At 40.5% G+C, this 24,511-nt stretch overlaps 1 protein-coding gene across 8 annotated transcripts in view; it reads left to right on the forward strand.

The window, feature by feature from the left end:
- DCLK1 (doublecortin like kinase 1) overlaps positions 1 to 24,511 on the forward strand; it is a 255,747-nt gene that overhangs the window by 59,961 nt on the left and 171,275 nt on the right. The window contains exon 1 of one of the 8 annotated variants that reach the window (XM_075742008.1): positions 19,530 to 19,679. The exons of 5 other annotated variants lie outside the window; for them this stretch is intronic. The gene's annotated coding sequence lies outside the window, so the exon portion shown is untranslated. Of the gene's footprint in view, positions 1 to 19,529; positions 19,680 to 19,717; positions 19,746 to 24,511 lie in introns of those variants that run through there. 2 more of the 8 variants (XM_075742012.1, XM_075742009.1) reach the window with 2 other exon arrangements.

A 24,511-nucleotide genomic window follows, 5' to 3' on the forward strand; every position in this document is an offset into this window, starting at 1 on the left:
TGGCATTTAAAAGGAAGTAATAAAAGATGTCTTATGTGCTACCCTAGATTTTACTATAGCATCACTCTGAAGCAGTAGCAAATATGAGCTTACCAGCTGCTGCAGAACAACTTAGTAATCCTCACTGCAATATTAGACACAAAAGTATGTGCTGCAATATTTGACTTCCCTGCAGTGTTCTTAAAGAAAGTGATGACTAAGTTAAGTTCTGGTCTCAGAAAAATTCACAGACAGGCATGGAAAACATAGCACATTTGCAATTTAAAACATGCTTCAGACTCTTTTTTTCCTCCACATTTTTTTGTGTTTCTCCAGTTATAAATTCATGTTAGTCTTTTCCGTCTTTTTCTTACGTGTGGTAGATACTTAGATGGTATCCATCATTATCTACACCTTAGAGATGAGGAACATAAAAGAAGTTTAGCTGCCTAGATCACAACTCTACAATGCATGGTCCAGTCTCATGAGTTGCTGAACAGTCTCAACCCATTCAAGACAAAAGTAGTAAATCTCAAATGTGGGAAGTACAAGGATTTAACTAAAGAAAATTCTGTTTTCCAAATCTACTATTGATTATGCCTATTCACAATATTTGGTTGCTAGTTTAAATTCTTTTAGTGTTAGAGGAGAGCTGCATGGTGTTCCTCGCACTTGGTAAACTCAGTGCATATCCACAGTGATTTTGGAGGTGTTGGACTTACAGATATTGGCAGGGCATTATTGCACTTGTACAGAAGAATGGTTAGTTCCAGTTTGCATGGGATTAACTGCTCATTCACAGTACTGATGTTCTGTGCATGTATGACAGCTTCAGTATTCACAGAATCATGGAATAGTTTGGGTTGGAAGAGACCTTAAAAGGTCATCAAGTCCAACCCCCCTGCCATGGGCAGGGACACCCTCCACTAGACCAGGCTGAACAAAGCCCCATCCAACCTGGCCTTGAACACTTCCAGGGATGGGGCATCCACAGCTTCTCTGGGCAACCTGTTCCAGTTCCTCACCACCCTCATAGGGAAGAATTTCTTCTTAATACCAAATCTAAATCTACCCTTCTTCAGCTTAAGGCCATTAACCCTTGTGCTATCACTATACACCCTTGTAAACAGTCCCTCTCCAGCTTTCTTGTAGCTCCCCTTAGGGTACTGGAAGGCTGCTGTAAGATCTTCCTGGAGCCTTCTCTCCTCCAGGCTGAACAACCCCAACTCTCTCAGGCTGTCTTCACAGGAGAGGTGTTCCTGGGCAGCAGTGTAGGTGTAGGTACCTGGTGACATCATAGGCTTGAGGGATTGCAAGAAGGCTCCAGGTTATGCTACTGCAGCAGCTCCCATGGCAGTGAATCCAGCCTTTGCTCTGAAGACCCTTTTCTTATACTTGCAGGTTGCCCTGAGGAAATGAAGCTGTCTGGAGAATAACTAAATGAATTCTCCTCGAGGACAGATCCAACCTCTGTACCGCAGGGTGGGCAGAATAAAATCCATGTGATTCTTCCAGCCTGTTTGGATATAATATCTAAAGCTTGTAGTGCTGTGAGCAGAAAGATTTGCAAATACTAGTTGCACAGAAGTATACAGGACATAGAGGAATCTGATAGTGATGTTGATTTTACTGTAAAATATCTGTGTATGCTCTGTGTGCCAGATAACTTCTGTTTTTGCTGATTCATGAGAATTTTTTTCAATGTTTGCCTTGGTTAACGACCATCAACACTGGAGCTGTGTATCAGAGTTACGTGCTCAGCCTGAAACATTATGGTATTTGTTCTCTGCAGTATTTCTAGTTTGTTTAAAAAGTAATCCAGGAAGCAGTTACCTCTTCTGCAAGGTTTGTACGGTGCTTCTGTGCATGTTAGCACTGAAAAGTTATGACTGTATCTCTTCTCATGTCTGTCTAGTGTCTCATGCCTCTAGTTTGTAGAGACAGACATGAAATTTTATTTCTTCAGTGTGCACGTAATATTGCAAGCTAATTCTTACTTGTGTTAAAGAATGGGATCTGAAAAGTGCACCTGATATTGATTGCAGCTCTCATCAGATACTTCAAAAACTTGATTCCCTGTTCTGTTACGAAGAAAATATTTTCCATAGTTGGCCACACCAGTTAGGAGACTTACCCAATGCTGGACTCAGTGTCAGAGGGGAAGAGGGGGAGGATGTGGCATAGGAAATAACTTTCCTCCTAAATTTAGTTCCCAAACCCCAGAAAATACTCTGCTTGCCATATGGATGAAACCTACCCTTTTAGAGTTTCTGTAGAGAAGGAGAGGAGAAAATCCAATAACGCGGTGGTTGGGACATTTGCTAGAGGTGCAGGTTTCTCGGGGTGAAGTCTCTGCTGTGGCTGACTGACACCAGTAATAGCTGTGCCGCATCCCTGTTAGAGATTCACTCCAGAATACTTGTTTTCTCTGTTGAAACTCTCCCGCTGCGTTGCTCAGATCCTAGCTCCAAGTGCCTCACCTCTGCAAGGAGTGTGTTCACTAGATAAGCAAGCGCTTCACCCAGGAGGTGCAGACGTGTTGTGTCCGAGCCCAGTGGGCAGCCCGAGTTAATAAGCCTTGCTGGATTGCTGCTGACTCTGGCATGAAGCACGGTGCAGAGAGATGAAAAAACCACAAAAGTGAGACTCTGCAAAAATATATTGAGACTCTTGGCAGAGGACTTTATAGTCTAATCTGACATCTATTAACTGAAACTGTTTCATTTTAAGTGAACAGGAAAAATCAATGATCACCAAGGCTCCTTTCCCAGTTGGGAGTTTGTTAACGTGCAGACCTAACATAACCCCTTACTTCCAAGTGTTTGATTGCAATTAAAATATTGGGGGTGAGGGCAGGGGGTTATCAAAGACTGTGTACCTTCAAAACACATCAGCGTGAAGAACTGTGAACTAGATGACTGTTAGAAATATAGCGATAAACTTGTTTCATAACTTTCCCTGGTTGTTTCTGTGTTTGTGTGTATATTTTTCTCCTGAAAACATTATATTGCAGGAAATAGAGATACTATTCCTGAAATTGCTGTTACAGTCTCAATAAATATAAAAACTTTCTGATAATCACACGTAAAAACAAAAGGAGAAATTTAATGACAAAAAATTACTTTCTCGTAGAAGGAAGAGCATATATTCCTGTACTGTGATTACAAAGAAGAAATCAAATTTATGTTGCTTTAAGTCAGCCTAAGAGCCAAACACTGTCCATTTACATTTTTAAAGTCTGTGCATCAGATGCAACGCATCCAAATGTCTGCTTTTCCATTTCCATTGTTTATCATTCTCTAGAAGTAACATCCATTTTTCAAAGGACAAATGTTTGTTCCCTGAAAATCAACAAAAATCTGAGATCTGTTCAAGGTATCTGTACCTATCGACATACTGTTCACTGTAGTTTATAACACACTCGGGTTATTTGTGTTGCAGTGGTGCATTTGCACAAATAACCTTATAGTAAGGACTAGTGGACGTTAACTGGGGCATCACTCTGATAGTGTGGTTCCCAGAGTGCCATGTCATGCTCTACAGGGTTGGCATTTAGCATATAGCGGTGATGTTATGAGCAATCATCCAAACTAAATAAACAAGCTAAATTAGTTTAGTGTTTGTTTCTTCAATTCAGATCTTATTTAGAAGTTCTTATTTCTGTGGCTGATATCAAAACATTACAAACTAATTTTGTTTCTGTGCTGAAGTTTATTTTCAATGGCTTAGACATGGATACATTTTTCCTGGGAACAGCCTATAATTCCTTATCGCTTTCCCACCCTTCCGACTGAAGTATTGGAGTTCCATTTTTCAAATGGACTTTCCAGTTGTGGGCAGGAGAGCATGATGTGCCCAGCCTGCACCCCCTCCCCGCCCTGACTATTGAGCATAAGCAACATCTATGTTGATTTAAAGGAATGAGAACCTCAGAAGAGCAAGGTCCGTGTGTCTGTCTGGGAACACCAGGACTGACACCTGCAACAAGGCTTTTGTGGTCTGGTGAAAACAGCCGTTAAGGAGAAAGAGCAGAAAAGTTAAGGGGATTTGATATGTGATCCTTTCGCAGAAGAGCGTTTGCAGGCTGGGAGGATGTTGGTGGTTGTTGGAGTGGGTTATAGAAGTTCCATTTTCTTTGTGGAAAAAAGACTGATGGTCGACCCACTCGTGCTCCAGAGGTGCTGTTTGTGCTTCTTGGGAACCTTCTGACGGTGCGAGATTTTGCAGGTGTACAAAGCATCTCTGACCAAACCCACCTTCTGTACATTGTTGAAATCGTTCAAGGCTATGTATTGGCCCAAGTTCTACCAGAGTGCCCCGTTCCCTTGTAAAATAGGCCAAAAGGAGGCCCTGGGGGGAGCCAGGCCCCTCGCATGGGTGCCTAGAGTTAGGGCATTTTGCGTGTCTCTCTCCGGTACGGATGATAGGAATACAAGTGTCAGATTTTCTTTCCAGGCACTCTGAGAGAGCCTCTCAGCAACTGGTCATACTAATGTAGTCTTCATTTTCAGACAGATCTTTTACTTTGATTGCTTGTGTCTTTTTGGAAACAAAACCTAAACCATCCAGAATATCTTAACTTACTCTGCAAAATTTTTGCTGTAGTTCATGCTTTCCACACTTATCATCTAAACTACAGTAAAGTCACACTTACAGTTTTGCAGTTGTTGAGAGGGGCGTCCTGCTTTCATTTAATCACATTATGTTGAGTATGTGTTCTTTGTGTTCACTCCTAGGGTTCTTGATGAACTCATTTGCAGGATCGTCTGAGTTGACAGGGCTCCTTTTAATTCCCTAGAGCAGTGTGTTAAATATACAGATTTCCTGATTGCTTTCAATATGTTGGCTTTCGTGATTATACAGAATTATTCTAATATTTCTGATACAAGGAAGTAAAACTGCATAAAAGTAAAGGAAGTGACTGGATGATACAGTAGGAGACAGACATCTCTAGTGTAAATTATCTTATTGTAGCCAACAGTGCCATTAAGCTAACGTGTGCCTCCAGTCTTGTCGGTTCTGTGCCTTCAGATACGGCGAGGCAGCTCTGGCTGCCTGAACATCACTTCATTAAAAGCGAGAGTCCAAAGGCCAAAAGCCAGCCTTCAAAAGGGCATGGATCTGGGATCTACACCCTGCTGAATTCATCAGGAATCAGAGTATTTTAAAAACTGTATTTCCTCTGCTGTAGATAGCTTTGTGCTCCAAGTATTATTAAAAAGAAATATATATTGCTTTCTTGGATTCAAAGTAACTCAGAAGGAAGAAACTAAGAAATATCATTTACTATACAGACATTTTTTGTCCTGCTTTTGATGCCTTCAGTTTCAGGGATGTGTTAACACGGTATGTTTTGTGTACTGTAGTGAATGTTTCCGAACAGAGAGTGATTGCCCTGACTTCGGAGGTAGGACTGCAGCATTTTAGCTGCTTGTCTACACGTCTGCCTTTTGGCCATAGCATTTAGCTTAAAATAGCCTGTCACAGGGGTGAAATGAGTTATCATGTCTGATTATCTGTAAATCCTATCCATCTTTCTCAGTGCCTCTCAAAGAAAAGATGCTCATCCCTTAAGCCCACCTAATTTTCCCCTCAAACACCATGAACAGAAGGGGTCCCTCCCGTTCTCTGTCATTTCCATGTGTGTTGGCATGCCAAACTTGCTGGTTACTGTGAAGTTGTTCTGCATGACTTTATTGTGGTAACTTCAATTTTCTTTTCCTTCTCTCTCATATTCTCAGTGTTTGCTTGCTAAGCCCTGCATTTTAAGCATGAGTCCCATCAACACTAAGACTGAACTGCTCAAGAAAGCAGCAATTCATTGCTTATATGAATTACCCATCTGAAAGGGTTTAATATCTGGAGGACTTGATTTGTAGACTCTTTGTTTGGCTTCAGATCCTAAGTCAAAGAGGGCTCAATGGGATTCAGTCCTTGGTTTCCTCAGTATCTGAGTTAATTCTGAAAATGTGCATTAGAAGACTGTGGTAATGCTTCCTCTGGCCTTTTATTTTATAGCTACTATGTGCTGCACTGCTGAACATGTAAAAAGCAGCATAGTAATGAAAAATTAATGTAGTAGTAGATCTCACTTTTATCAAGAAAAAGTTCATATCATGTCATAGTACAACTATGTGATATGTTAAAGTTTTTACTTGCTACATTTATGTAACTTGCTGTTGACAAACTTTTGCTTATCTACTGACAGGGAGGTAACTCGCCGAGACAATACAGATGTTCAAAAAGAAATCTTTTACTGGATTCATAAGGCTCGAGTTGCTACCCCCATTTCATAAATTTGCCTGTGTGTGTTAGCCAGGAAGGGTGAGTTCTGCCCTCATAATAAAACACAACAGGATTCTGGGTTGTTATCAGATTTTGGCCTCCTAGACAATCTTGATTAGCTTGAGATACAATTGATTAAAAAGCATACAGACATGTTTATACTCTACCCTCCCTGAAACAACTTCATCAGGAGTTATCAGTTTTGCCTTGGAAATCAGTGGCTTTTGTCTAGGAAAACAGAAGCTTAATCTAATCTCAGCTTTAGGAGCAGATTTTAGCTAACCATGCTTGGTTTTTCCAAACTGCAAATCTGCGAGTCCTTCCCACGCCCAGATCTGTACGCCCAGATCTGCACACACACAGATATGCGAAAATCAAAGGGCATAATCTGGTAGAAATTCTGCTGTCATTTCATTATAACATATAGAAGATGATGACAGTTTTGGCTGAAGTACATTTTCTTAACAGGCAGCATCTGGCTTTTAGTATTAAAAGTAAGCCTGTGAATACAATTCAGACTATTCACAATGCGTTATCATAAGTATTTTTCAGCAACATTTGTCTCTTAGGCACTGGCTGGAGTGATTCATTGCTAATGATAAACATTTTGCCTCTTTGCTGAATCCATTGTTTTAATTCTAAAAATGAATCAATGAGAACAGAGGTTTCTATTTACAGCTTGCCCAGCTCAGGTTAATGAGCCAAAACAAAAATATACATGGTATTGGCTGTGAAATAATAGATCATTTTCTTTAAACAGAAAGCACTCTTCTCAGAGGCAAGGGAGTTGTTAGGGCTAATCAGACACTTTTTTGTTTTTTCATAGAAAATCTTTCATATAATTTTAAGTCCCAGAATTAGATAAATACTAATTCAGGAATGAAATGAAAAACAGATGTATGAGCTATGTATTGTGGAGGACACTGTCTGCTCCACATGTTGTCCTTATTTTCCTCATTTAAAAAAAAAAAAAAGAAAGAAAAAGTCGTATGCAACATAAAAGAAGACACAGTTGTCCTTTTGCTTCCCAACGGCTGCTAGTTTTAGGAAGCAAGAGAACAGTAGTATCTTCCTTAGGTTACAGTTCTGAGGGTCTTTACTCTGACCTCCCAAATACATTGTGTAACGTTTGTTGGTTTTTGGTTTTTGTGTGTGTTGTCTGTCTGAAGGTGCAAGATCCTTCACCAGTCAGTTTTGAGACACTGTTTTCAAACTACTCACCACTGGCTTTGGATGCCCCATCCCTGGAAGTGTTCGAGGTCAGGTTGGGGCTTTGAGCAACCTGGTCTAGTTGAAGATGTCCCTCCACATGGTGGGGAGGGGTGGGGTAGACTAGATGATCTTTGAAAGTCCCTTCCAACCCAAACCATTCTATGATTATACTTATTTGAAACATGTAGCTCCCATCCATTCATGCCAGCTTGTGTGAACCTCTCATCTCAGTTTAACATTCAGTACTGCTGTAATACATTTTCAAAGTGATCTAAGGTTGACCTTCTTTCTGAGGGGACATTATAGACTATCACTTCTATTTGCCAGTACTTTCACATTTAGATACAGGTGAAGCATTTTAACAGTAGTTGCTGTCTTCTCATTGATACGTCTGCTCAAAGGGTGATACCCAGAGCTTGGTGCTCTCGTTAAGGCTGCCCTCGTCATGGGGTTAGGCAGTTGAAACTAAAAGTGAGTAAAACAACTGCATGTCAAGTAATTCTGCACATAACAAATAGGTACAATGTCAGCAACTGTATTTCACCTATGTCTTGGTCTAAGAAAGGTAGTTTATGCAGAGAAGTCTTGTTCTTCATTACGGCTATTACCACAGTGAAGAGGTAGTCTCTGCTGGAGGTTGCATTGCAAAATGGGGAGTGGGAAGAGGAAAGGAACAGGAAGAGATGTGTGTGGGTTACTGTTGCATTTCTGGGTCATGTATTTAAGTGTCTACACTTGAAATACCAGTGATTAGCTTACATTAAACTTTGGAGGAAAAAAGTTCATGTCAGTACCTCCAAAAAACTCACTAGGGTCTTGCAGTAAGTTGCATTACCTTGCCATTAGTAAGACTGGAGATAATTATTCACTTTCTTCTCATTCATCTGTTTTAGACTTCCACCAGGAAGTGAACTGCAAACAGGATTTTCACTTTGCCAGCAGTTTTTAAAATAGCTGCCTTTTCCATCCTCTTTTGATTTTAAAAGAAATCAGTCTTTCAGATGTCTTAGATACTTTCTAAAAAAAAAAAAAAAATAAAAAAATTCAGCATTATAAATAGTACTCCAGTATGAGTCAATGCCTTGGTATTTGGTATCGTTACCTTGCTTAGAAAAAAGCAAAACTGAATTTACCATGTTGTGGATGCCAAGTGTTGCAGGCTTCATGCTGAGGGCTGAGCACTTCCAGGTGATTTGTTAGCAGCTCCTTATAATAACAAAACAGTTTTAAACTGAAAGTTAATTTCAAGGACTGCTTAATAGGGTTATAGGAAAATGAAGAGATGAAGATATCCCACGGGGTCCTTACAAGTAAGCTTGTGGTGGGTGTGAGCTGTGTGGTGGATCAGAGGCAGAGGACGGTAAGGGCAGAGGGACTTTTGGGGTGAGTGTACCGTGTAATTACATAACGTAACCTGTGATGCTGCTGCTTTTCTCTTTGTGGTTTTATGGATGAGTCATCAGTTGCAAGTGTGAAAATCAGATACTTGCTTGAAAAGCTAGGGACAATTAAAAAAAAGAAAGAAAAAAAGCACCTGATCTTCAGTTTTTCAACCTAGTTCTTCTCCAGCATACATGATTTGCATTTCTGTGCATGACCAGAGCGCCACAGGCTTACCAAACTATAAATTAATAATGAAAGCATAACATAGTTATAGTAACTGACATTTAGGTTTTCCTTGCTCTTGAGTATGCTAATATCTGGGCTAGAAAATTATGGTCCTTCATGTTAGCTGGCTTTCTAAACTAATAATGATCTCTGTTGTGCTTTGCAAAGTGAAACAGCCTCATTATGGGTTTAAGTGGTGCTGCCCAGAACAGTCTGACCTGGTGGCTGTCATGAGGGAAGGGAAATATTTCCTTTAACCATTAGAATATTGCTTGTCTACTACCTTTAATGAATAAAAAGAAGTACTCTTTTGTTTCTTCTCCCTTATGGAAAGGCTTTGGCTTGTGAATGAATGCTTGGAGTGCAGCATTTGAGATGATTGGCAGAGGTGGTATTTGAGATACATCATTCCCTTCCCCTCCAGTTCTTCATCTCTCCTCTTAATTGCTCAGATACTCCACTGAGTGCATTTAGTCATTTCAGACCCTATTCCTGAGAGATCTGATGAAGTAATGTAGACACATCACATAGAAACTTCAACTCATTCTAGACTGGAAGATAAATGCCTCGTTAGTCTTGCCCAAGGTGTTACTTTTCTTGAGTACACCTGAGTTTATTTCTGTATTCACAGTCTTTGCCTGCCTACCAGGAGCTTTCTTCTTGCATGCAGTTTTCACTCCCCTTGCCACATCAATAATTTTTTGTTTCCTTCGTCCCTGAAGGTGTAATCACCAAAAAAAAAAAAAAAAAAAATGCACTGAAGTCAAGTATGGCTGGTTCTGAGATGTTGGAAGCCCAACACCGGTCTTGGGAATATTGTGAGGATGATATTTCTATGAGGTGTCTATGAAGTGCTTATGTACCCAGCAACGTACAAGTTTACAGTTCCTACCTGCCAGTTCAATATCTGGAAAAAAGAAATTGTTGCAAATAGGCAGTGTACACTAGGGAGCACATTTCTCTTCATAAAAGTTAGAAATATTTTTGCTACATTATAATTATACTATTATATTACAGATCTTGATCTCCATGCAAATTTTCAGCAAAGATTTATACTGGAAGTATTATAGTTGTTATGAACATACCAAAGTTGAGAAATATCTAATATATTGCTCTGGTTTTCCATTTAAGAAAGATGTACCATCATGACAAATGATATGAAATGTTAGGTTTTCACTATTCCTCTGAGTAGTGCCTGACCTTTATTTGGTGCATACTTTCGTAACTGTGCAGCATTGAAATAATGTATTCTCAGTTATGGATTCCATGTTAATAATATCAAATAATCATGGTATTAAAAGAAAAAAGGAAAAAAAAAAAAGAATTTGAGGTCAACTGCCGTTGACATTTGTGACCCTTACAAAAGTCTTAATGCTCCTGCTCCTGCAGTCTGTAGTTGCTTATTTCCTCTTGTGGAAACTCTTGCTGTTTGCTGAAAGTAGGAGCAGGAAACCTGTTCCTAAGCAGTGATTATATCCCGCAAATTCATCCAATACCATTTATCCAGCTCTGATCCAACACCTGCCTACCTATGTCATCCTTTCTTTCCCAGGAAAAAAATTGCTCCCTAGCCTCAGTTCAGTGCTGCCTAATACTTCTGCTGCACTTTGAAGCTCTTTGAAGCTGTGGAGTGGCTCCAGCAAGCTCCATTCTTTCCCTTCCCAGATGTAGTGTGCAGAGGAACAACAGAAGATACTGATCTTCTCATCAGTCCTGCAAAAAAAAGAAAAAAAAAAAACCCCAAAACCAAAAGGGGACACATCCACTCACACTCTTGAAGTTCCTAAATATTTCTTTTTCTCACGTTCTGTAACCAAGAAGTTGTTCTTCCCTCTAGAGGAAGAGGAAGAACTATGCCTACTTCTCAACTCTGGTTTTCTGCTGTAGGGTCAGAAGTGGTGAAGGTGGTCAGTCAGTCAGTGGGAGGTTTTCACTGGCAAGAACTTTAGTCGTGTATTTGGTCTGGAGCTTCTTGCATCACTAAGGGAGGGACTAGCCCCACCAGGACCTGAAATGGCAGCACCCATATGAGACCACAACACTACTTGTTGCTGAGCATTTACATGAACTCTGAAGATGTTGTCTGGACACATACTGCCATGTTATTCTACAGTCATACTGTAAAAGACACATGGCTTATCTACTTCCATCCAGGACTATGCTGTGGAAATGCAGCAGTTCTTGCAATATGGGTCATTTGGAAAGCTCATCAGGAGCAGGGTGGAATTCATTGCTGATTCCCAGCCAGCTGTCGGCTCACTGAGCCTTGAGCAAGGATGAGCAATGTGGGTCGCAGGGTGTAAGCATGCTGCCTGCCCAGACTGCCCCTGCTCATGGAGTTGTATCAAGTAAAATCTTTTGATGTTATTTCTAATTTCCCAGCTCTTCTTCTGGATCTTTCTGCTTTGTATCTCTCTGGAACTTTGAGGGCTAGACTAAATAATTAAATAAAACTAATGTACTCTTACCGTAATTTCTGAGGCTGGTACCTTTGAATACTGGGTGTCTCTAGTATCAGCTTATAAGGTTTTACGTGCTGTCTGGAGTGGTGCAAAGCTAAAATACTCCCCACACAGTTGTTATTCCAGCTGAAGGACTGCCTAGCAACCGTGTCACAACTTGGACCGTATTTATTGCAATCAGTATATTGTATACTGTCTGCTAAAACTGCGTGATCTGCAGTCCCTAAACAAACCCTCTTGCTATTGCCTGTGTGGACGTGTGTGAGGCTGACGAGCAGATTGGATTCTCCTTGTATTTCTACTTCCGAGCTTAAATAGTCCGACAAGCTATTTTCCCTGTCCTGAATTTCTCACCAAGTAAGTATATTTCAAAATGCATCCCCAATCTTGTAACCTTCCTTTCTGTGTCATTGGAAGCATTTCTTTTTCCAAAGCCCGGGTCCATTAGTCAGTTTGCCCAGCGGGCCATGAAGAGCCATTATTACTTTAGAACTTCATTGGCTTTTCACTGAGAAATCGGGTGACGGTGTCAGTTCCATGCTTTACTGGGCCTGTGATTAGACAGGAATGCGAATTCACTGGGACACTTAGCGCAGGGGTAAGAAAAGGTTTCAGTGTGGATAAAAGCAAGAAGTCGAACCTTTAGGAACTTGCTCAATGACACTGTTTTCTCCTAAACTGAAGAGCTGTCACTTTCTATATGTGATTTTTTTTAATATGCCAAAAGCAGATGTGGCTATAAGGAGAGTGGTAAGATATTTTAAGATACTTTGATAAAAATGTAGTGGGCACAGAAGTTAGGGCAACAGAATTCTTTCACAATTGATGTTTGACTTTTAATCTGTGTTTACTGGTAGATACATATTTGTGCATTAATAGAATAATAAAAATTCAGCAAGTAATTTATTAGATAACCAGGCCTGATTGCAGCTATATAAATTTTCTGTATGTTTGCTGAAATTAAATGTTTTGCTAAGGAAAATAATAACATATATTGAAGTTTTGCTTGTCTCGGCTACCTGCTGTGCCTCATTTGAAAAGGCCTGAGGGTAGCCTAGCTTCACTGGTTGACAGTCTTTGAAGAGGTACTTCCATTTGATGTCTCTGGTGGTGTGGTTTTTTTGTTGGTTTTTTTTTTTCCTTTGTGATATTTGGAGGTAGGGGAGAACACCTGTAGACTAATATATGCTATGAACACACGAAAAACTCAGTTACTGGGATTTTCTGGGTTGGGATGATTGTTTTACAAATCCTACTGATTCACTATAGGCTAGAGACTCAGGGATTAATACACAAGAAACTTGAGATGCTAAATAGGATACAACAGTGTCGGCCCTACATGAATTATAAATGGGGAATATTTTCCTTATGTTCCAGCAGGCAAAGGGAAGTACAGAGACAGAAGAGAATAAAGGAAGGGGTGATTCATCTCACCTAACACTAACTCTCTAAAGTTCAGTGTCTAGTCTAAGCTAATTGTTTAGAGATAAGTAGATATTTCCACAGGGCAATTCAGTTCCTCTTGAAATAGGCTGATACGACCAATGCAATGAATTACCCTTTCAGGTTTGCTGTCGTTCATTAACTATGCTCTGTCTTCAAACAACAAGCTGAAACCTTCTTTGACTTGTGTGATAAATTTGTTTTTAAAGTCACAGTCTCTTAACTTCTAATCCTTTCATTCTGTAAAAACAACCCTCACTCTGCCCCCCCTCCCCCAACCCCAAAATACCCTGGACCACCCTCTCCTGTAAAGTCTTACAAGCAGTGAAAATACCAAGCAAATCTTAAAATCTATGGCTGTATTGTTGTTTAAGCTCTGTAGGAACTGGATGCTTAAAATGGCATATTGGTGCTCTAACAGTGAGTAGTCTGAGTCTTATTTCTCTCTATTTGGTGGTAAGATTTTTGTTTTGTTTAGGGGTAGGAGAGCTGGGGAGAGAGAGAGAACAAAGCATCTCCCTAGGCAGAAGTGCAAACGCAATGCTGGCTCACTGCACGCTCTTAAGTCACTCTTTTAGCCACATTCTTTAGCTTCACCCAGAAATCTTAGTCTCACTATTGTTTCTGAAGGACAGAGATGAGTTTCCAGCCTACATCATGACGAGCTGCAAACCTAGCACAAAGACCCAACGACCCTGAGCAGTTTCCCTGTTGTGCCAGTACTCTCCATTTTCCTGATGCTACAGAGAGAAATTTCATAACTATCACCAAACTGAGCTCATGCATTAGTTGTCTACAAAATAGTATTTGACATGAACAAGGGTCTTCAGAGTCCACTAAGCCTGCAGACTATTACCTTACCGTACCATCTCCTTTCCTTTGTAGAGTGCATAACTGCCGTATCAAACTGCTTGAACAATTGATCTGCACCACCTGCATGAAACAATGCAGTTACCTGCTAAGATGCCATCTTATAGCAACATCCCCAACAACGGAACCTTTCTGAAAAGGTCTCATCCATACTGTGCCTGCGGTCAAGATGGCAGATTATGGGTTCCCCAAACAGGTCTCTTGCTGATGCCTTGCTTGTGGCAAAATACTGTCCGGAGGCTAATACAAGGGTACCAGGAAATTGCTTCTTACAGCTTGTCAGCTCAGTGTGAATAATTGCATGGAGAGCATTGGGTTGAAAGGTCTGGAGGTAAATTTGCTCTGATGCTGCTGCATCCCTTGAGGTAAAGCTCGCAGCCATGCTGGAGGCCAGGAAAGATAAAAGGAAGCTCATACAGAATCAATTATCACGATCCAGTCATATACACATACTTGACTCATCATTGTACATCTTCATCACAGATCAAGCTCTTGTCACAGACTGACTGTAGTGATCTGAAAGTATTAAAAAAAAAAAAAAAAGAGGAAAAATGTGCTGGAGAATTGATTATTAATTGTGACAATTATGTGTATTCTTTTGACTGATTATGTGCAGATAAGAGGACTGTTTGGAACATGGTAGGAAATAAATATGAATTAAACTATAAAAAGAATTTCAAGAGAATGTTGCTAAGACAGTGCATAGTAAAGGGGGAGGAATGAAGAGCTGCTTCCAAAGAGCAGTATTGCGGATTAAGGTAAGGGGCTCTGCTGGATGACTGGGACATCCTGGGTCATCTAAGCCCTAAGAAAAGGGATGAGCTGGAAGCAAGCTCCCAGCATTATGTGCTTAACCTTTTTTCCTCTGCTTTTTGAGTGCTTTGAACAATGTTGATTTGGAAGGAAGTTGCCATTTTGAACTGTTTAATCAGTTGCTGATAACAACTAAGAAAGTCTTAGGCTTGTCATAGATTCCCCCTAGAACTGTAGAGGTGCAAGGTGGTACCTACGAAGATATGAAGGCAGAAGAAATTGTCTTCGAGGAGCGTATTGGTAAGACAATTCTTATTAAAAATATGGCATTTAAACTATAAAGTTACACACAGAATCCCCAGCAGCAGTAAGCAAAAGAACATGGACACATATTTCTGTGAAACCTCACGGCATCCACGTTGCCACAGATGGTATGATGGTATATGAGTTAACTTCTCCTAAGGTCAAATCTGGTTCTCCATCTTCCCCTTTGCTCTGCCTGCAAATATATATACGGGATATATTTGAAAGAGGAGCACCAGTGACTCTGCTCCTGAATTTAATGCAAGATCTCCTGAAACAAGGGAGACAAGGCAGTGTTTTCTTTTTTTCTTTTTTCTTTTTTTCATGAAAAAGATGTCTTCTAGCAAAGATGACCTTGAGTGCTTTTGAAAATTCTTCTCTTACATGCTAATGTGGAATTCTGCATCCCTTATTCAAATCTCAGTGTGTTTGATGTAGTACAGATAATTAAAAATATGTAATATTGCAAGGATTTTACATCAGTCAGAGGAGTGGCTCTTCATAAGTTAGTCTTGTATATCAGTGCCTGTATATATCACATTGTCCCCACATTGAAATAAACCACAATTTTATTAAATATTATTTCTTTGTCAGTATAATATATTTTTAACAGTCATCTGGACTCATATTTTGCTTTTTTATTGGAGAAAATTGTGCAGTGTCTGGAGTTGAATGAGAAAGACCATGAACCTGCCAAGTAATCTTTTTTTTTTTCCCTGTGTGCACAAATATGAAAGTTGTTCCCCTCAGCAGCTGTCATTTGGTTCCCTGTGTGTGTGCGTCTTGAATGACAGTCTGCAATATTGAAATGTTTAACTGAAGACTGTGGCTCCATCTTGTGTGAATGGGGAACGTAAAAACCATCATTGTATGGTTTTGTATGGTTTTACTCCCTTCCAGAGATCAGAGTGGTGAATGACTAGCTATAACCAGGGCTGTGGTGATTCTCTCCCAAAATCTAACCCCCCTCTGCCCATAAAACCCCACTCTGAAGCCCTGTAAATGCACAGACGGTAGGAGCTACCTTGTGCAGGGAGGAACCTTCTTGTTTTCCATGAACAAAACTTCTATTGACAGAATAACAGCAGTTCCTCTAATACTGCAGAGATTAACAAATGGTGTAGTTGTTTAATGATGGGAACAATTCTGAAGCTGTTGTCTAACATGTCTTCTGTCCTTATTACATTTTGAGCAGTTTAGTTTCCAAGGCAACTGCTCATGTCAGCATACAGATGTGCTTAAAGCTGTGGGAAGACATTTCCCAACAAATCCTGAATTTAGTGACAAAACATAAAGGACTAACTTCCGTCCTTCTTTCCAACATCTGCAGAGAATTCAAGATTTCCTGTGAGCCAGCAGCATGTCACGTTAATACAGAGATTTACCAGAGGAGTGATTGGAATGAGTATCTAAGTGGGGCATGGTACTTACTGATGGAAAAAATATACTTTTGATTAGATCTCTTTATTGGGAGGACTTAAAGTGAATAATGAAGAGATCGTAGCCATTGTTGTTCAGGCATTGTTGTGGTGAGGTTTTGTGTTGGTCTTGGTTTTGTCTTCCTGTTGGAAAAAGACTGGATTATTGTAGAGCAGCACATTGTGAACACAGTACACAGCGCTGTGGAAGATGCAGTACTTGCTGATGGTGCTTTCGCTGGACCTACACTTCTCAGTCAAGTAGGTCACTTTCTGAACTAACTGGGGCTGCTTTCTTGAGGCAGTAGAATAAGGCAAATAAGCGTCCTAAAACTGTTGAGCTGATGAGCTGTTACTGTAATGGCTTTAGTTCAAAACTGCAACGAAGTTCAAAATAACTATTTTCAGTGCCTTGTGAACCAATAGGAGGACTTTGTCCGTAACAGAGCACAGTGGTTATCTATTAAAGAAAAATGAAGGGAAATTATCCATGGGTGCAGAGTAAAAAATCAGAAAGATCTGTTGTGGTCACCTACCTCAATCTGCCATGTAAAGCAGAACAAAGGGGTTTACTGTTCTCATTTTGGCTCCCAGGCTTGTAACTATATTTGAATAGCATCCACCATAGCATAAACACTGATATTTTAAAAGTTCCCAGTGATTGAAAAATCCACCATAACCCTTGGTAGTTACTATAAATGGCTTAATATTTTTCTTTGTTGAGAAATACGGTGCACATTTTGATCTGAATTTATCCAGCTCCAACATCCAGTAATTTGCCTTGATTAGTTCTTTGTCAGCTAGACAGAAATTCTTAAATAATTAAGTTTCTGTTTCCTGTGTAGCTGCTTAGTCTGTAGTCCTTTTTACCTTCTCTTTGACAAGATGAATGGGTAGATGTCCTTGAATGCTGTAGTAAAGGAGCACATTCTGATCCCTCAGTTGTTCTACTAAACAACAGTTCTGTTCCCTGGCTGTCCTCTAAACTCTCCAACTTACTGCCACTGTCATAAAGCAGACAATATTCCAGGAACATCTATGTTAGCCCGAAACACAGAAATAGCATTGCCTCTACACCACTACTTGAGATCCCACTTTGTACATAGAATCATAGAATCATGGAATGGTTTGGGTTCGAAGGGACCTCAAAGATCATCTAGTTCCAACCCCCCTGGCCATGGGCAGGGACACCCTCCACTAGACCACATTGCCCAAAGCCCCATCCAACCTGGCCTTGAACACTTCCAGGGATGGGGCATCCACAACCTCTCTGGGCAACCTCTTCCAGTGCCTCACTGCCCTCATAGTAAGGAATATCTAAATTGACCCTCCTTCAGCTTAAACCCATTACCCCTTGTCCTGTCACTACACTCCCTGATAAACAGTCCCTCCCCATCTTTCCTGTAGGCCCCTTCAGGTACTCGTAAGCCGCAATTAGATCTCCCCGGAGCTGCCTTTTCTCCAGGCTGAACAACCTCAACTCTCTCAGCCTGTCCTCATAGGAGAGGTGCTCCAGCCCTCTGATCATCTTCGTGGCCCTCCTCTGGACTCACTCCAACAGCTCCATGTCTCTCCTGTACTGGTGCTCCCAGAGCTGGATGCAGTACTCCAGGTGGGGTCTCATGAGAGCGGAGTAGAGGGGCAGGATCACCTCCCTCGACCTGCTGGTCACGGTTCTTGTAATGCAGCCCAGGACACAGTTGGCTTTCTGGGCTGCAAGCGCACACTGCCTGCTCATGTTGAGCTTCTCATCAATCAGTACCCCCAAGTCCTTCTCCTCAGGGCTGCTTTCAATCCATTCCTTGCCCAGCCTATAGTCGTGCTTGGGATTGTGCCAACCCACGTGCAGGACCTTGCACTTGGCCTTGTTGACCTTCATGCGGTTCGCACGGGCCCCCCTCTCCAGCCTGTCAAGGTCCCTCTGGTCCCTCCAGTGTGTTGACCACACCACACAGCTTGGTGTCGTCGGCAAACTTGTTGAGGGAGCACTCGGTCCCATTGTCCATGTCACTGACAAAGATGTTGAACAGTGCTGATCCCAGTACTGACCCCTGAGGAACGCCACTTGTCACTGTTCTCCACTTGGACATTGAGCCGTTGTTGACCACAACTCTTTGCGTGTGACCATCCAGCCAATTCCTTATCCACAGAGTGGTCCATCCATCGAATCCATGTGTCTCCGATTTAGAGACAAGGATGTCGTGTGGGACAGTGTCAAATGCCTTGCACAAGTCCAGGTAGATGACGTCAGTTGCCCTTCCCTTATTCACCAACGCTGTAACCCCATCATAGAAGGCCACCAAATTTGTCAGGCACCATTTGCCCTTAGTGAAGCCGTGTTGGCTGTCACCAATCACCTCCTTATTTTCCAAGTGCTCTATTTGCTCTTTTTGGTCTGAACATCACCGCAGGCGCTAATGTTTACCAGTTCATCCATCAGAGTAGCACACCTCATTTAAAGCAATATTTCCACATTCACAAACTATCAGATTAGTTTAACAAGACCTATTTTCCATGAATCTGTCTCAGTTGTCATTCATTATATTTCCTTCTTTTAATCGCTTGAACCCCACATCAGATACTGTATTATTTTACCAGAACCCAGTGGCTGATCAGTAAGACTTTTTAATTATTGAGATAACCCTGCTCAGGTCCCTTGAACATTGGAATGGACTCTTTTCCCAGTCTTTCTGGACTTTTTATTCCTTCAGAGCACTTCACTCAGCCCCTTTTACAAGTCCTTAAGTGTAAGATATCCCTAAGTTGACTGATTCAAAGCCCATACTGGAGCAGCTGTTGTTTAGCATCTTCCTTTGACAATAATGGCAGGGACATTTATGATGAAGTATTTCATCCTATATCCTATTTTATATCACTTAGCTAGTTAACAGCTCTCTTGAAAAAGTTCGGGTTTTTTTGCTTTCTTTTTGCATTGGCATTGGGAAGGGATCTCAGAGAAATTCACTTTGCCATTCCTTCTTTATGTTATCTTCTACGTTTCCATGCTGCACCAGGCTACTAGATAGCAAACTGACTCACTTCTTAACCCTGCAGTGCTACTAGTTTGTAAACATGCTTGTCAGAAAATTCTTCTGTGGTTCTTGTGGTGTTAGTTCTAATCCTTTCAAATGTTGGTCATCTTCTAGTATGTAGCCACCAGCCACTACTGCTTTTGGTTACAGGTCAGCAGCATACTGAGCATAGAAGAGGCGGGAAAGCCTCCAACTCTGTCTCCAACAAAGGTATTTGCTGCTCCCCAGCTCTGGATACCACTCTGCAGTATTACTTACAAAGCTCAGCTGCTCTCATCCAACCCTCTGCTCAAGCCAAAAGGGATGAACAACTGGTAACTGTTTAGTCTCCGAGCATAGTGACCAGTAGTCAGGAGTACTGAATCTCAGGGAGGGTTTTGGTATGTGTGTGGCATTGTACCAAACGTATATTTGAGGAAAGTAGTTACTAAAGAGGTATTCCTCAAGGAAAATATTTCCCAGTTAACTATAGGTATGGATAAACAAAATGGGGTACTTGCTTTGCTTCTATCCAGTATAGGAGCACCTTCCTCTTCTGAGCAGTTCAAGTTCTACAAGAGTTCCTGTAGATCAGGAATGATCAGACTGTGTTATCTTTGCATCTAAGAACTTCATGAATGTGCGTAGGAAGATGGGTTTTAATTCTTTCTGTATCAGTTACACAAATGTTTGCTAATGGAATGATAATTGTATTTCAGAAGGTTCAGGAATATTTGGAAGCCTGTAATCAGTTGTATCAACTACATCAATTTACAATTTTGAGAGCTAATATTTATGGAATTATTCCTTCTATAGAAGAGTTCAATGAGGAAAAAAAAAGTCTTTGGTTACGGTGGGATGTTTGCTTTCAAGAGGGACAGTTTTAGTTTCTTTCCTCAGAATATATGTGTACCATGCTGGGTGAAGGGAAATTAAAACCTAATTCCTAACCTTGGAAGAATTCTACATCGGTTATTATTAACTCCCACAAGAAGTCCTGAAAGTTTGCATAATTGAAGAAGTAGTGCTCAGAATATTAAAAGCAAGTGGAGTCTCAACATGAAGAGGGGTAAGGGAACTTCGCACCTCACCTCTCTGCTAATGTTACTGATACTGAATACTGTGATAGATTCAGGTTAAAACTTGTAAAGGAAGGTAGAAAAAAGACTTCCTAAAATTATATGTTGAGATTATTTGAAATGTCTAGGAAGTGATGATCTTCAAGAGTATTTCACTATCATGTTTTGCATTTCTGTGAAGATTGCGTGGCTGTGTAAGTTAATGTCTTACCCCTGTTCATCCCCTCTACTGCTGTAAGCTGGTGATGCAGGGTGGCTCAGTAGCGTCACTGGAACAGTCCTGTTTACATATGTACAAAAGAGTACATAAAATGCATGCTTTTGTGGATTTTCTTGAAAGAAATCTTAGTTTTACTGCAAATGGGATGTGGACAATTTTAATTTCAAGGAACAATAAAAATACTGTTGAAGAAACAGAGAGTTTCCATTAAGTTAAGATTTTTCCGGTTCATATTTGTGAAGAATTTTTCAGCTGTAAATACAAGTACCCTTTGAAATGGATTATGACAGCCACTTGCAAAGTCAAGCTTCAAGCCTGTAACTGATCACGGGGAATTTTCATTCTGTGGGAGATTCTACATGTCAGAGTTTTGTGCTTAATTGGGACAAAATATCCATCTCATTTGAGGATGGAGCACTTCAAAAACATCGGCACTGTTTCTGTTTAAAATATTGATGAAATGCCTATGTTCTCACAAAATGGTTTAATTAAACCAAATCCTCATTTCCCAATGAGAAACATTCCAATGTTTTTTTCAGCCTATTTTACGCAAGAGCACAAAACACTGAGTTAAAATCCACTTGTTACAGTAGGAATTAATTTTTCTATGCATGACAGAATTGGATTTTGGTTACTTAATGAGAATCTCTTTATCATGCATAAAATACAAACCATTCTGTTGCAAAGTTGTTGGCTTGCAAAACTAATAAGACCAAGTTAGGGTTTAGCTCTCTGTTGTGCACCTCTACCTGCAGTCCTTTATCAAATCAAATGACATAACTGAGCCCCTTTGGTTAGGAATCGCACACTAACATCCTGAATTTTTCTGAAAACAAGCACCAATCTGTTTTTCAAGTCTTGCGCAAGTGGTGCTGAGGAAGTAGATCAGCAAAGCCCTGTTTGGAGCTGTTAGGTAGGCAGAGGAGTAGGACACTCACCATTAGACTTTTGATGCAGCAGGGATACGGAGAGAGAAATACGCTGCTTTGGGAGTGTGTTTTTGCTGAAAGCACCACTTCAGCAGACATCCTCGGCAGATGTATTCAGAGTTGTGCCTGCTAAGTTTACTGACAAAAAAATACATTCTTTTCTTCTGGTTGTTAAAATTCAGGACTGAACTCAGCTGTCCTGTGTGCTGGGAGAGCTGCGATGGGTAGGGTGCCTCCACGCACCTGTGGCCATGCTGTCCCCTGGAGCACGGGGGTGGTGGGAGCCTCTGCTTCTGTTCACTGAAGCCATCTCTGAAGACAGGAATTTTTCATTATCCTACTCCTTTGTAGCTCCTTAAAGCTGTTCCTGCCTGCATGTGTTTACCACATCTGCTGGAAAACCCTAATACCGCCAAGCATCAAACAGCTGCTTCCTGTGCTCTTCTCCAGGCCACGGAAGGAGCAAAACTATGGAACTGGAGCTGAAAATTGTCAGTGTTTAGGGACAATCTGCAAGAATGTTTTGTCATTAAATGCAGATCAAGTGACTTTACTATAATTGCAAACTGCTATTGAGGACTTCTGACATTGCCTAAACCTCCCTTGCCTGTGTAGTAAGGGGACCATATGGTGACTTGTTTCCTGTGTAGTTGTGAAGACATGATTATTTTTCAAGCTACATCTTAACACTTTAGTTTTGCAAGCTTTGAAAAAAAAAATAGTAAAAAAAATAGACTGCACCACCCAATGGACTAATTTTTAGTTAGACTAGGTTAAACAGATTTGCTTAGAAATAAAAATGTAGCTTTTGATGACAAACCAAGGAATTACTGGTGTACTATTCTAGGGTTTTTTCCGTTGAAAGGTGTTTATTTGCATGTTGATTTTGCTGTGTAATAATAAGATCCAACTCTTTCACCTGCATGTATCAGAGCCTGGGCTATTCCTACACCACCTTTGCATTGTTTTGCTAGAATTTTTTTTCCTTCCCACCATGCTCTTTGATTGGTTAAACCTTCACGTATACACATAGTGGTAGTCTTTTTTTTTTTTTTCTATTTTTTTTTTTTGGATGATGCTGCTCTTACATCTTGGGAAAAAATGTATCAAATTGCAAGGTTTAGATTTTTGGAGTCTTGGAAAGAAGATGACTGTTGGACAATTTTTTAAGGGAAGGCATATGGAGTGATGGTGTAAACTGCTATACAAGATATTCTTCTTTCAGACTTGTATGCCAAGTAGCTGCTACCATTGATTTATTAATGTGTTGCTATGATTCAGTGCTGTGTTTTGGAAAACCAAACTGTGGCTTTGGGGCGCTTCTAGAGATCTGAACAGTTTAGCTTGTCGAAGAGTATGAGGCAGTTTTCTCTCAAAACCAAAACTGTTTGCCACTTTTCTTTGAAGACATGCAGAGGATTTGAAGGGACTGGTATTCAGGGTTTAGACCAGAACCAGAATGTTTCCATATACAGGACTTCTGGAGATGTACGGGACTGGGAATGGCACCCAAATTGGACATGTAGCTGTTCTTCAACCACACAAATGGCAGTGCTTCGGACTGAGTCAAACTGCAAGCCGTATGGCTACAGAATAATCATAATTAGAAGCTCTTGGAACAGAACTGCAGCTCTGTCTTAATTCTTTACGCTTCTTAATATTCTTGTCAGCTACAGTGAACACTGCTGCAGATTAGCGCTGCTGCAGCTTTCTGCACTGGCAGCATCTGCTTTTCAAGCTGGTGTTCAGAGTCTTGCCTTGGTAAAAAGTATAAATCATTTGTGTAGAGACACTCTAAGGAGGGCTACTGTTTGCAAAAGTCTTGCAGACCTCACATTTGACAGACTAGTTTAATAGATAGCCACTCAGCACAGCTCAACAGGTGAGGATTTGGTGTTAGTGATGTTACCTAAGTTGCACAGTAGTCATTACTCGAATATCTTTCATATATAAATTCACTGCATTTCATTTTCTTTAAAAAGAAAAACAACCCCCAAACCTGTCACGTTTTTATTGTTCTTTTGGGAACTCTGTGGATTAAGCTTTTCTAGGGATTATTTCTGGCATATAAAGTTATCTTTTTTTGACTTCAGAACTGCTGCAGTTGCAGCTGTAAAAGCGATGAGTACGGCTGCACCCGGAGTTACTCAGCGGGTTGCAGTAGTTGATCGTAAGCTGCCCTTGTGCGTCCGTGTTGAGGCCGTGCTGTGTTTTAGGGCTCTGAGGTCTTCCATTTCATCTGTAGTCTCTTGTTCTGACTGTGGACAGCAGAAGTAGAAAAGTCCTGGTAGACTGTTAGTTGTTCAAATGTACGAAAAGCATGGGGTCTGCTAAAACACTTTTTTATTTTTACATTGTACATGGTATCTGTGTTAGTGGTCACTGTTGACTCCCGTAGAAAAAAACAGAATTTGAGATCTCCAGAAGTAATAGTATTTTTCAAGTATCCATAAGCTGGAGCTGACTAGTATACTTCGCAGCATTTTTTTCTAAGACTTCTTCCTGGGAGCTAAGCATTTTGAATTGATTTTGAAAGGTGCTATTAGAGGGTAATTACTAGTGGAAGTTCCAAGTAAAATGAAAGTTTCAATTATTCAGGCTTCTTGTAGGAGGTAAAGCTGTGGAGGAGGGATAGTTGTAATGGTAATTAGTATTTTTTTGAAAGAACGTATAAAAATAGATAAAATGCTTTACAAAGTTGCATATGGTGAATTTTGTAGCATTTGAAAGAAATATAGGCTGTATACACCGATACTTTATTTAAACGTAAGCTTCCACTTTAATCTTGAAAATGCAGGAATTCTTACAAAACGATAGTGGTAGATACACAGCATTAATTAGAAATATAAATAGGATATGTAAGTCAGGATGGTTAATTCAAAAAGGAATCTTGCCTCAAAACTTCCCAGAATTGCTGGAAACCAGTGTCTGAGAGGGTC

This window comes from Balearica regulorum, chromosome 1 (genome assembly GCF_011004875.1).
Source record: "Balearica regulorum gibbericeps isolate bBalReg1 chromosome 1, bBalReg1.pri, whole genome shotgun sequence".
Classification (NCBI taxonomy): Eukaryota; Metazoa; Chordata; class Aves; order Gruiformes; family Gruidae; genus Balearica; species Balearica regulorum.